This window comes from Dunckerocampus dactyliophorus, chromosome 10 (genome assembly GCF_027744805.1).
Source record: "Dunckerocampus dactyliophorus isolate RoL2022-P2 chromosome 10, RoL_Ddac_1.1, whole genome shotgun sequence".
NCBI lineage: Eukaryota > Metazoa > Chordata > Actinopteri > Syngnathiformes > Syngnathidae > Dunckerocampus > Dunckerocampus dactyliophorus.
The window spans coordinates 19,657,177-19,671,473 of record NC_072828.1 but is presented as its reverse complement, the minus strand read 5'-3'; the positions used below and the strand labels follow the sequence as shown (position 1 = coordinate 19,671,473).

The 14,297-nt window shown below is 41.1% G+C and overlaps 1 long non-coding RNA gene across 2 annotated transcripts in view; it reads right to left on the bottom strand.

The window, feature by feature from the left end:
• LOC129188398 (uncharacterized) overlaps positions 1-12,828 on the bottom strand; it is a 222,253-nt gene extending 209,425 nt beyond the window's left edge. The window contains exon 1 of one of the 2 annotated variants that reach the window (XR_008572615.1): positions 12,613-12,828. This is a non-coding gene — a long non-coding RNA (uncharacterized LOC129188398). The remainder of the gene's footprint in view (positions 1-12,612) is intronic. The other variant, XR_008572616.1, reaches the window with a different exon arrangement.
• Between the last annotated feature and the right edge of the window lie 1,469 nt (positions 12,829-14,297).

Below are 14,297 nucleotides of genomic sequence, written 5' to 3'. Positions count from 1 at the left end.
AAAGGGCACATCTGAAAACTCTGGCTCGTCAGTTCCATACAGAAGAGCAATCTGGCATCACCGACCCGTCGCCGTCACGTGACCAGAAGTGAGCTTTGACGCCAAGTCAACATAATATCGGAATATTTCGAGTGACATGACTCACCCCAGTCAACATTCTCCTGGTGTTTTCTTGTCTTATACTCCCAAAATGACTCACAGAAGTAATTCCACTTTGTCGCAAGTCTAGACGAGCCTTGGGAAGCAGAAGACGACAGACTGTCACGTGGTTCCGTCTGCGTGTCTCCAATTAACCTAACATGCATATTTTTGGAATGTGGGAGGAAGCCAGAGTACCCAGAAAAACAAACACACAAGGAGGACATGCAAACCTCCACACAGAGATGCTCAAACACTTGATCTCCTGACTGTGAGGCCAACATGCTGACCACAAGGCCATCGTGGAGCCGCTGTGTACCATATCAAATTGAAATAATACAGATTCAGGTCCCCACATCATACCGGGCAAAACTAGCAAACAAGATCACTTAACTTCCAGGAATATATGCATTTTTCATTAATTCAGTCATTCATGCCGCTTGTCCTCACTAGGGTCGCGGGGGTATGCTGGAGCCTATCCCAGCTGACTTTGGGTGACAGGCGGGGTACACCCTGGACTGCCCGCCGGCCAAACACAGGGCATAAACACATTTTTGAAATACATAAAATAATCTGAAATAAGTATGAGGGACTACACTCATATCAAACACTCAGAATATAATAATATTAAAGCTCTCAATACACATATTTATACACACACATAAAAGACAACAAACTTCATGTTCATGATCCTATTCTAGCTTACTTTGGGGTGAGAGGCGGGGTACACCCTGATCTGGTCGCCAGTCAATCACTGGGCACAGACACTGTGGACAGACAACCATCACATTCAAACCTATGGACAGTCTCCATATTACCTAACATGTCGTTGGACGCAAGTGTAGCGACAACATGCAAACGCTGCACACAGAGCCAGATTTGAACCAGAACCTCCTAGCTGAGAGGCAGTCATGCTAACCACATACAGCATCGTGATGCCTCACGGAGAAAGAACCGAGCAAAAAGTGACATCGGAAAGGTAAAACAAATGCACTAACTGACTTAGAAACAGTAAGAGTTGGAAGGAACAGGGGAACAAACATGTTTAAAAAATAATAATAGTACTCATACAAGTAATAGTGATAGTAATAGTAATGTACATCCAAAAAAGGAGGAAAGTATCTGTAGGCCAGGTACACACAGTACACATTTAAAGGATAATACTAATCACAATCTCAGGAAGCACTTCCACTAATATACAATAGTGCTTGGTCCAAATTAACTTGTATGTTATTGTGAGGCAAAAATTATGCTAATTATAAATGGTCTGACCTATAAAAATCCTTGACAGCAGGCACTCCAGGGGTCGCTCAAGTCGGAGTTATAATCCATGCAGGCAAACACCGGTTGTCCTTCAGTAGTCAAGTGCTCCACTCCAAGACATGCACAAGAGCCGTTGAAGAAAATAGTTGAACAAATCTTCGCTCCCGCCCCTCTTAATCCTCCAGTACAATGATCCCTGCATCTTCATCTCTCCTTCAGACTCCTACGTGGAAGCGTTGCACCCCAGAGCAGGGCCAACCAGATGCACCTGCAACGGCACAACAGGTAAGAAGAGATCAGCAGCTCCCCTTGCCTCCTCCTTCTCCAGCATCCACAACTGTGACTGTTCTTCGCCGTGTCTCAGCCAAGAGTCGCCAGGCACAGCTATCCTGTTTTGCCGCTCTTTGCCAAACACAAAAAGACACACATACATACACGCCGGCACAGAGGAGTCCACAGGAGTCCACATGACTCCTCTGTATGTGTGCAAGACTGTTGTGTTTTATGTTTTTTCTGAAGCTGAGCTAACCCTGAGCCTGGGCCCAGTCAGCCTTTGAGATGCTTTCTATCCCACAAACACAAGACGGCTTTCATTATCTTGCCCGTCGCAGCGCAAGGCCTAGCTTCTAAAAGCTACTGATTTCTTTCTTCCTTTAGCCCTCTGCACAAAAGGAGGGCATTTTGTAAATTACTTGCTCGTTTCAGACCAACAAAAGGTACTTTCATTGAACCCTCCACCCCCCTACTGCTCTCCTTCTATCCTCCCGCCATTTGATTTTGCTCAAATTTGATTACAAGGCTTGAAAAAGAAGGAGAAGAAAAGAGAAGGGGAAATAAGAAAGCCCCACAGATGGCATGTTCATTCAGTGCTGTGAAAGGCTTTATATGGGCTGTCTTTATACATGTGGCAATTCAAAGATTCTTCAGTCACTCTGCTTAAAAAAAAAAAAGGAACTTGACAAAATGATTGGTTTGGCAGCTATCTTACACAACTGACATGAGGAACTATGAAAAAGAATAGCATTCTTAATCTTCTTGTCCGTGCAACTCCGAGTCACACACCTTGATGACCCAAACGACCTATAGGACATGTTGATTGTGCCCGAACAACAACAACAACAACAACAACAACAACAACAACCACCTGCCCTGGTCACATTCCAACACAATTAGGTCTCATATTTATATACTAAATTTATATAATACAAAAACAAGCCAAAGCCTAAAGCCTAGGTTCCCAAAGTGAGGTAGAATTATCACCGGGGTACGTGAACAACAGCGAAAAACAATTAGCGCCAAACACTCACAATTACAACTGCGCCTGAACGCCTCACAGTGCATAGCGCACAGTCAGAGCAGAAAGAACGAAGTGGACGGAGCATGAAGTCCTTCATTGCTCTGTGAGAGTTACAGTATGGAAGAGAGTGGGGATTCCACTGAAAATGAGGTGTTATCATTGGCTGTTTATATTTTTGTGCTTTGCATGCTGCTTTATCATGTTTGTTAAACCTTCCCTTTCAATTGGGTATCAAATTAATGTTCAGACTTAAATCATAGCAATTGCCAGTGGACTAAAGTTAAGCTCCAGAGTTCAACTCATTCAAACGGAAGGATTCCAAAATCTTAAATACTTTATTTGACCAATTTATTAGTGGTCATGTCAAACTTTTATCAAAATTTGACCATGTAAAATACACATTTTTGGACCAGATTTCGTAACTTTCTATGAAATTAATTAATTAATCGTGTTCAATTAACTACAAATGTTCATGAAGATTAAAAAAGGTATATGTTTGCAGTGGGGTACATGGCTTCAAGTCAAATGTCTGAAGGGGTACGAGACCGTGGAAGGTTTGGGAGCCACTGGCCTCCATCATTCACTTTCCTCGCAGTGTATTCTTCACGTCGGTCCACTCAATCCACACTTGTTTCCTCAGGAGGATAATTATAGCGCTGTTGACACAAGCTGCAACAGAATGGCTTGCACATCATGAACTACGACTTGTTATCCCATTACCAGACCATCTAACACACATACACTCACACAAACACAAACAAGTCAACTCGATAGAAAAATACCTTGCAAGGCCACTAATGGGCACAACTTCATCCTCGCTGCACTGACCAGAGTATGTAGAAGGCTGTATCTTTCCTTCAGTGTGATGACCCTTGGCCATCGGATAGGTTACAAGGTCGCTTACTTTGAATGGGATTGTAGCCTGCAGTGGGATGTAAATATGTGGTGCACGACAAAAGCCTCCAGGAGGATTGAATGTTGCTGCTTTGTTAAGCACGTACAACACTAACGTTAATGTTGAATGGTGGAACGCAATTTGTACCGTCGTCGCTTGGAATGGTCATGCTTACAGACGTACGACGACATACAGACTGCGATGCTCGTGCACTCACACTTGAAACTAAACCCAGTTAAAGTAAATGTGATAAATGAGATGTAGTGTTGTTTTATGTAATGGACGTAATTCGTTTGTACCTTGTACCTGCCTTCTCTGCTGTCCTGAACACAATCAGAATCGCTGACTTACATTTACAACTTCAATTGTGGTGTTTGTTCCACGAAATTGTATGAATTTATTCCAACAGTCTATTATCTTTATTTTGTAGTGTGTCTCTTGGCTACACTGCTTCCAGTACGTGTATATGTATGTCGGATTTTTATGTCCAATCTTCACACTTCACTTTACGCTACAGAAATGTACCAAAACATGTTATGTAAGAGCAACAGTTATACAACCTCAGGTCAAGCTGACCTCTTCTTAGTGCAATTGCAGTTCACAAAAAAAATCATTCTACAATAATTTCATCTTCTATGTGTAGCCATGTCAATGCAATCTGCCCAGGGCCTTCAGAATCAGGAGTGCTGGCCCCTGTCACTTACACACTATTAGCAATGGTTTTGTCTCTTTTAACATTTTCTTAACATTTCAGATTCGCCTCAGCGAGCCAGCGAGCTGGCCTACAATAACGTCAGCATTTTTCCGTCCTGTGATTGGTTGGTCAGAGCAAAAAAACTGTTGGACAAGCCTTATGTTACCTTTCTGGTAAGTAGATGTATTTTATTTAACGGTTCTATGTTTTTCTCATGTTTTCAGATACAGTCGTCCCCTGATTGCTGTGTCATGTTTGACTATGACCTATTATTAGTCCAAAATTAAGACACAATAATATATAACAAATGTTATGTATTATTGTCCTAAATTAAGCATTTTCAAGCATAAAAATGTTCTAAATGATGGTCACTAGTAACATGCACCAAACGATATCGCCAACGACAGGCTTTGATTATTTGATAATTATTTATCTTACAACAGGCACAATAATAACATAATAATAATAATAATAACAATAATAATAGTCGTCATCATCATAACAAGGGCAACTTGTTGAATCCTTGACGTCACTTCCTGTCCACACATCCAGAAGACATTTATTGAAACACACACAAGCATGTCTTATATATGTCTTAAATTGCTTATTTTCTCTGATTATATCTACTATACTAGGTAATATGAATGTAAAGGTGACTATAGGGGTGTTATTTCACGTCTAGAGAGCTCTAATAATGTTAAAAATCATACAAATTCTGTCCCCACTGAAGGCCTGGGTACCAAATGCACCACCCCCCACTGTGTTTGTAACCCACACACATGCACACACACCCACACACATACCCCACCTCCAGTGTTCTCTTCCAATGTTGGATCCGCATTCGCAAGAAAAGTGACTGTTGCGCAGCTGCTTCAGCGCCAGAACCCCCCCCTTCTCTCTTCAATTGCCATTGTTCTCTCACGAGACAATCCCGGTTTAAGCAGTAAATACTGTGTTCCTCACACACTTACTAAATGCATTTAGTGTATAAAATGTAAAGGTACTCACCACTAAAGGATGATAATGATATTCATGACAATCATCAACCACAGCTGAATTCCATAGTTGTAAATAAAGGCTTGGATGTCAGTGGAGGACACGACATGACTGATTTTTGTGACATTTCGTCATTGAAGTCATGTTGGTCAAAAGATCAGTTAAAAATCATCCAATTAAATTACGTTCTGCTTTATTTGGATTGGGTTGAATAAAAATAAAGGAATAAAATAACAGAACCTTCAATATACTGACATCCATCCATCCATCCATTTTCTATGCCGCTTCCCCTCATTAGGGTCGCGGGGGTATGCTGGAGCCTAAATACTGACATGTACGAAATGGAAATATAGGTTGAGGTCATAAGGCTCAATCACAACTGTCCAATAGTCTCCCAGCCCTGAATGCAGAGATTCGGTTGTTTATCCAAAACTGCAGATGAACTGCAACATACTGAAAGGTATGTTGTTTTTTTTCTCTCAAGGATATAGACCTCTAGGACAGTGGTCCCCAAACCCCGGGCCGCGGGTCATTTGGTACCGGGCCGCACAGAGAGAAAAAATAATTTCCATTATTTCATTTTTTATGTTTTATTTTGAAAAGTAGCCGGATTCTCTCTGTTACATCCGTCTCACTTGACGCATGTCCATTGTGCGTGTGCTAACTTTATCTCATGCCGCACAGATAGACTACTACTGTATTTTTACCATTTTTCTTTCACCTCATATTTGGTCTCAAATGCTGATACTATGTGGGAACACATAAAGGTAAGTTTTGATGACTTATTGAGTGCTAATGTGCACATTTGTCTCAAGTTAATTCATGCTAGCACACTGCCTTTTACCACACACGTCAAACAGTGATGTAATAATCTCTCTGGAAAAACCTGGCTGGAACTTGAACTGGTGGATGGTGGGTCGGCATTCATTTTGTGCTTTTAATTTGATGTTATTCATGTCTTAGTTTTACACAATACACAATAAATAAGAGAAATTAGATCGCGATAATATAAGAACCCCCTGCCCGGTCCGCGGGAGATTTGTGGGAACACAAGTCGGTCCGTGGGTCAAAGAAGGTTGGGGACCACTGCTCTAGAATATATGTTTGTTTCTGATCTTGAGGATGTATTTTTAATTCAGTAACATGTTTTGCTGCACACATATCGTATCCCTCGACACTCATACCCACACATTAATGTGACGAGAGTTATAAAGCTAGAAAATGCTGACAGGACAGAGGGCTTTTCATAGTCTTCATATCGACCTATTGAGACACTACATATTCCCAAACGGCGTGGAATGAACACCATTTCTCACACATGCCGCTTTAAAAAAAAAAAAATTGGTCATGACTGATGAGGACAGATATTCCCTCAGTGGTCAGTGAACATCCATAACTCAGCAGGTCTCAAAATACAGACAAGAAGTCATTATTTTCTCCAGATAAAAAATTGGAAAGTAGGGTGTTTTTTTTTTCTTTAAAAGAAAGTAAACTAGAGATAGAAGTGACCTTAATAATATTTCTCTCAGTCTGGGTATTTTCAGTATTCCATCACAGGATTTGATAAAAGGATTATGCAACCAGCTTTATGCAGCCAATGTCAAATCTGGATATAGCGGGGGAGCTGTTTGATTAAATAATTCTTGTTTCCTTTTTGCCAGGCTAGCAGTCCTCTTTGGAGAAAGCAAAAAATCAGCGTTATGCCAGATTTATAGGTGTGCCCTGGCAGGCTGTAAAATATTGTCTGCCAACAACAGATGGTGGACTACTTGTACCTGGAAATGAATTACACAAAAATCTAAATAAATACAAAATTATAGAGGCATCCTTTGATAATCCTTGAAAATGTTAAAATTATCTTTCAATGTTGTTTTTTTTTCTGAATTGTTGAGCAAAGAAGAAATGAGAGTGAGACAACAAAAAAAACAGAGTAAGCAATTTATAGCATATAAACACCATAGCTAAAAAAAAACTGAAACCCCACAAAATAGAACTAAAATGTTCAAAAAAGGACTCGGTAATGTGTATCTAAGCCAGTCTTGTTCATCACCACAAAAATTGGTTTGGGCTTGCATGATGCCAGTGTTTCCAAGAGGCTCATAGGAATGTTGCTCAAGGTGGTGAAGATGGCTTCACGGATGGCTTCCACTGTCTGGAACTTCCCTTGCCCTCCATCCCCAAATGTTCTAAATTGGATTTAGATCAGGGGAACACGCAGGGTGGTCCAAAAGAGTGACGTTATTCCTTTGGAAGAAGTTGTTTGTGGAAAGCATTGTGAACTGGAGCGTTGTCCTGTTGGAAAAGCCAGTCATTACAACACAGACGAGGGTCTTCAGTCATGAGGGATGCCCCCTGCAACATCTCTGCATAGCCAGCAGCCGTTTGACGCCCCTGCACGATCTGAAGTTCAATTGTTCCATTGATGGAAAAAGCACCCCAGATCATAATGGCCTTTCAATGTCCCATGTTTGGTTATCCACTTCATTTGAGCAATATTGGGATCCCCAAATACATATAAACCTTTTTAACAAAAGGTTATTGCTTGGCACATGTTCCACCACTCCACAAAATTTGGAAACATGGAAATTGGTTGTGCAGTTTTTGCATCTAAACCCCCCCCCCCAAAAAAGTCAACATATTCTAAACCAGGGGTCTCAAACTCAATTTCACTGGGGGCCAGTGAAGGTAGAATCTGGTTGAGGCTGGGCCGCTTGAAGTATTGGGAGTAGGGCTGAGAATCTCAGGGTACCTCACGATACGACACAATTCACAATACATGGTTCACAATAACGCTAATATCTTACGCCGTAAGACCGGGGGGGGGGGGGGGCTGTTTAGACCCCTGTTCTAAACAATACTTCTCGCCTTTGTGTTGTCAATATTAGGCTGTTACAGTACTGCTTGATGAAGCCAACAGAGAACTTAGAAAGTACATTGCATTATTTTTCCCTCTCCCAGCTGACTCTTAATTCTGTAATGACACCTGGTTCGATGATTTATGTTTATGTTCTCAACCGAAGTGGAAAATCCTTGGTAAACTCTTCAGTTCGCATGGAGCAGTCTTGTAGATTCCTTAAGTTGAGAGCGCTAAAAGTTATTTGAAACGTCAAACTAATCTTTCAGAACTTGTAGCCCTGTGATCACCAACCTTTTCTAAATCAAGATCTACTTTCATGTCAGTTGAAAAGCAAAGCTCTGCTGTGCCGTTTCGCAGTGACGTGCAGTCAGGGGAGGCCGGTGAGGCAAAATAATCATACTATCAAATAAATATTAATATTTGTCCATTTAAAGTCTGCAAGTCATTTAGTCTGCAAGCCCAGCCTACCCTCTGAATGCATGAATGAGTTGGATCATGGCACGTGTTAGTTTCTGTTGCTAATAATATAATGTTACACCTTGGTTGCTGACTTCTACGCATGTCGGTCCACCGGCTTGAGCTTTCAGCTGTGATGTGTCACCGTGCCGATTCGCGGGCACTTTTGACTGGGTCGTCTTTATTTTGCTGCGGCTGTTGGCGTATTAACGCGGGAAATTGCTTTTTTTAACGTTTTGTAAGTACGAGTCTGGGGTTTTCTGATTTAAAGTTACATTACATAACCTGGCTGATGTGGTCTATTCATCTTCATGTTTGGATTTGATTCCTGCTCTCGGAAATGCAAATTGAGCAAAAACAATTTTGGTTTGCCTTGAGATATGGAATTAAAACGTTCACATGACAAAAGCAAAAGGCTTTTTCATCTGCCGTTATCAAGCATCATCAGCAGGCACAGCAGACTGCCATTTAAGCATTTGACCTCAGAGTTTAGTCATCATAACAGGGTTGCAACCCCGAGACCTGCAGTCATTACCACAGACCACTCCAATTCCCCCCTCCCAAAGGTCTGATAAAGTGCACTGGGAGGCCATAGTCTGCTAGGGGTGACAGGATTATGTATGTGTGACACTATTGTTGGCGTGCATGCATGGCCCCATGTGTTAGTTCAGCCATTTTTCCATTTTTCCACTGAGAAGAGACCCAATAAAGAGAAGGGGTGTTCACCTCTTCAAGTGCTTATTCTGGAATTGACAGATTAGAATTAGAATTAAGATGATGATGCACTGGCTGAAAGAGGGGTCATTGGATGGGTTTGAGTCTAAAGGCCGGTGCTCCAGCAGACAGACAGGACCTTTGAATTGAGATGGTTTGGATATTGGATGTTTATCAGCATTATATTATACGTTCATGTAACGCACGCACATGGAATGATGAACAACACGGTGTCTGTCGAACTTTTTGGTGTCAGAACGGGATCATTTATCGCGTGTCGCTGTTCATGTGATGATGCATTCAAGCGCACTGGTAGCTTTGAGTGGGAGGCATTGGCTGTCAGGCATCAACCAATCAGAGGACAAATAAATGCTGATGTTGCTGTACGCCTGCACTCCTGATTCTGAAGGCCCTGGTCAGATTACACTGTCACGGCAACACATAAAAGTGCATAGAAGTCTAACATACTTGGACTGTATTGTAAGCAGCGCATGAAGATAATGAGACTGTTGATAACGAGGCAATGAAGATAACAGCAGCCCTCACATTTCAATATATAGCCTCGATAAGCAATGCTATCAACTTGAAATGTGAGTACCGAATAAGCTGTTCATCAGCTGTGCCCAAGGACACTGACATGGTCACGGGGGGGCTGAGGATCGAACTAGTATCTTTCATGTTGGGAGACGACCGCTCTACCACCTGAGCCATGCCGCCCCACAAACTCACAAACCGGGCTGCAAACTTTTCTGTCTCCTTCCCACTTGCAGGGGATACAAACGTTTGAAAGCACAAACAAACTTAAACAACTTTATACCACAAATGTGATTAAATATTCAAATCCTCTGTTTTATACTATTTATTATAAAAGTCCGTGGTCTAATTTCTTGCTTTTATGTCTGTGTTCAAGAACACTTTCAATCTGCACGGCAAATATACTTCTTTGCATTGACAATAAAAGGCATTCAGTTGACTTTCTTCAGTGTCAGCAGCACTCATGCAGCCGCAGACCACGATGCTAACACAATGATGCTTGTCCATAGGCAAGGCATAATTATCCTGGGACTCATTTGTGTTTCCAGCTATTTAGACGATAAGAGTTGTTTAGTCGTATTCAGTGAAAAGATAATCTATACTGCTGTACAAGCTGTACACTGACACCTCGCAGTATATCAAGCTTCGTTTCTACAGTATTGTCCTTTGAGAAAATAAATATAAAATGGCTACAGAAATGTGAGGGGTGGACTCACTTTTGTGAGATACTAGTATATCTACTGTACTAACACATACCTGTTGAATAAGTCTGAGATGTTTTTATTGATTTGACCGGTTTTATTCTGAAAAGCTCATTCGGATTACTAGCCATCACCTCAATATGACAACACCAACTGTTTGGGACTCACCAGAGGTGGGAGAAAGTCAGTTTTGCAAGTATCGAGTAAGTCTCAAGTCTTTCATCTCAAGCATCGAACCAAGTCTAAAGTAAAGATGTGCAAGTCCAAGTCGAGGCTCAAGTCAATGCACGACAGGTCGAGTCAAGTCCTTTCAAGTCATAAGCACTGTTTAGTAGTTTCCAACCATCCATTTTCTATACCGGGGGTATGCTGGAGTCTATCCCAGCTGACTTCGGGCGACAGGCGGGGTACACCCTGGACTGGTCGCCAGCCAATCGCAGAACACATATAGACAAACAACCAATCACACTCACATTCATACCTATGGACAATTTAGAGTCACCAATTAACCTAACATGCATGAGTACCGGAGTACCTGAAGAAAACCCACGCACACACGGGGAGAACATGCAAACTCCACACAGAAATGCCCAAGGCAGAATCAAACCCAGGTCTTCCCGATCTCCAGACTGTTACTATGTTGGCCAACATGCTAACCGTGAGGCCCCTGTTTAGTGGTTTACCAAATAAAATGTTATTTTAACGAAGTTATACTCTTAAATTTGACAAATACAATGAATTCATTGTTAATTGTCTTATTTCTTTAAAAAGACCCGTGTGACAAGAATAGTCACAGAAAAACAGTGTTTGGTCAGTGCACAAAAACGTAATCTCCGCCTTTGTTGCTTGTTCTTAAATCTGACAGGATGTTAATAGATACTTCCAGTGAGGCAGATTCTGTGAGAAAATGTGTTTTCTTCCTAGAAATGACATAAAAGACAATCAGATTAGTTGAATACTTTGAATGGGGACACATTTTACTCAACACACTCTGAAGATCTGAAGTATTTTCAAGTCATCAGACTAAAGTCAGAGTCGAGGTCCCGAGTCATTTGTGTCAAAGTCCAAGTGGAGTTGCAAGTCTTTGATGATATTGCCAAGTTGAGTCCAAAGTCGTCAAAATAGCGACTCAAGGACAAGCCGCGTGGCTCCACCTGTGTCTTAACAACTGTCGTTTCGCACCACAAAAGAGTGAAACCGTTCTGTTCTATTTTCACTCACACTATTCATTCATAGGCTTTCAACAAAGAGTGGCTGCTTGTAGTACAGATTGTGTGGAGGTATTTAAAGACATTTGTTTGCAGAAGGCAGACGACACACCTCATTAAGCCAGACAAATCTTAAACAAGAGTCACATCTTAAAAAGGGACAGATATTTTCTGGCGTGAAAAGACGACTGAAACTTGTAAGACAAATGCCTTATTAAGTTGGGAAAATAAGGAAAGAACCGCTAAACAATTTTAAAAAAAGTGAACTTGAAGTCATTTTCTCGCAAATGTGAGTGAGTGAACTCACAAGCGTTTCCCCTATTGGAGGAACGCAACCTTCTCATTAATTCTCAGCAAAGATGATTGGTCAGGAGAATAATCCTAAGAAGTTCCAGCACCACCAGCCACATCCCAACAAACTCAAACTAAACTCCACTTGGTCTCAAGTAACTTCTGATCAACGAGTTACAAAACTTCTCAAATTCTTCATTAAAAATCATGATACCGGCGTTAACGTCAGTGCAAAGATCACTTCTCACTTGGATGGGAAGTAAGTAGTAAGTAATACTGCAAAACCACATTGCATCTCACAAACAATCAAAAGGAGTCACAGCATGGATCAAAACTGAACATCCTCCCAGTGGAGTCCCATGAGCAGGAGAAATTGTCCCCGAAGTAACGCATTGTCATACCTAAGCAGTCCTCTGAATCATAAACAGTCGCGCAACTTTTCATGCGTCTCTGTTTATGCAGTTCCCAGAAGGCATTGCCTTTTAGACTGTCCCTCCCCGGCGGGGAAAAAATGCTCGGGAAACAAACAACGGCAGAAAACAAAACAAAACAAAGTCTCTGGAAATACCTTGTGGATGCCCAGAGGAAGACGCTGGACAGACAGATGAGCAGATAGGTTTCCTCTGTCCTCTCTCAGGCTGTCTTCCTTGCTCGGTGTGCTGTGGAGAGTGACTGCTCACAGCCTGCCTGGCATATCTAATTAGAGCCAGGCTGTTGCCACTATCTGGCAGAGGATCTACCTCTCCAATCTCTCCTGACTCAATCTTCCCCATCTCTGATTTCCTTTTATATTTATGCTGGAATATTTAATTGTAGACAAAAGGTTACTCTGGGCTCTATTCATTGCACACAGGCAGAATAATCTCCTTTAAAAGGCTTGACATTTCAGGCTTTTCAAAAGGGGCTGAAAAAAAATATATCCCTGCTTTTGTTAATCAATGAAGTAGAACTCCACCGAACAAAAGAATTAAATTGCTTGGTTGGGTTAATAAAACACACAGAAATAGCTGCTTCCTGTGGGCTTTTGTGCCTGCCACTGGCTCCCCCATATGCATCCAGCACTATAATTCCATATGATTTAGGGGGGGAAAAAACTCTAATTTCTCCACACAGTTGGCTTTTTAAGTCCTTTTGAATAAGCAGTCTGTGAGGCTGCCTGCCCTCTCGGCTGCCTGACGGGCAGAACAGGCGACAGAGAGAGATGCTTTCCAAAAAGGGAAGACAGTGTGTCCACTACAATTTCTAAAAGTATTACACGGAAACCTGTTGTAACTGGAGTAAATCTTCGAAATGTCCATCCCTTTTGAAGGCATTTTTCACAAGTGCAATGTCTTTACTTCATATTAGTGTATTTTGTCATTCACCATACGTTTTCAGCTGCAACATGTAGTGTCAGCACTCGTTTTCACGACCTGTTAGGTTACCATATTCACCCTAACATGTCCAAGGTGTACTTAATTGGTGTTATGTGCTTACACGTGCGTTCGATAGCTGCAAAGCCGGGTGAAATACACACTAAATACACACGCTATGGCAGGGGTGTCCAAAGTGTGGCCCGGGGGCCGTTTGCGGCCCGCGGCTGTGATTTTATCGGGGCGCAGCACAGTCTAAAAATGTAATTTAACAAGAAAACTAAAAAAAAAAAAAAAAAAAAAAAAAGGGAAAGTTAAAATATTAATTTAAGAGAAGAGTTGTAATCTAGCAAAGAAAAAAAGCCAAAATTTCACAAGAATAAAATAGTATGAGGATGTCAGGAAATGTCATTTTAGTAGCATGAAGCTGAAATATTAAAGAAAGAGTTTTTTTTGTTTTTTTTTTAAGTCAAAAACAATGAATAAAGTTATAATTTTCGGAAACCTAGGTTGGGGGAAATTTTATAACATTGGAATAAAGTCAAAATATCAGGAGAAGAAAATATACCAAAAAAATTAAAAATCAACAGCAGAAATGGAAAACAGCAGAAATGTTACCAGAGTAAAGTCAAAATATTAAAAGAAAAAAACAGTTTTCTAATGAGAAAAAAGTTCCAATTTTATGACAATAAACTTGTAAAACGAGAAAAAGTATCATTTTAGTAACAATGTTGAAAAAAAGAAAAAAATACGTTAGTTTTTAAAAAGTTGTAAGTACGAGAAGAAAATGTACAAGAGGGAAGCTGAAATGAAATAGTTGGGGGAAAAACAGCAGAAATGCAGAAACAACAGCTGTCATTTTACAGGAATAAAGTCAAAATATTCAGAAAAAAAGTCATAC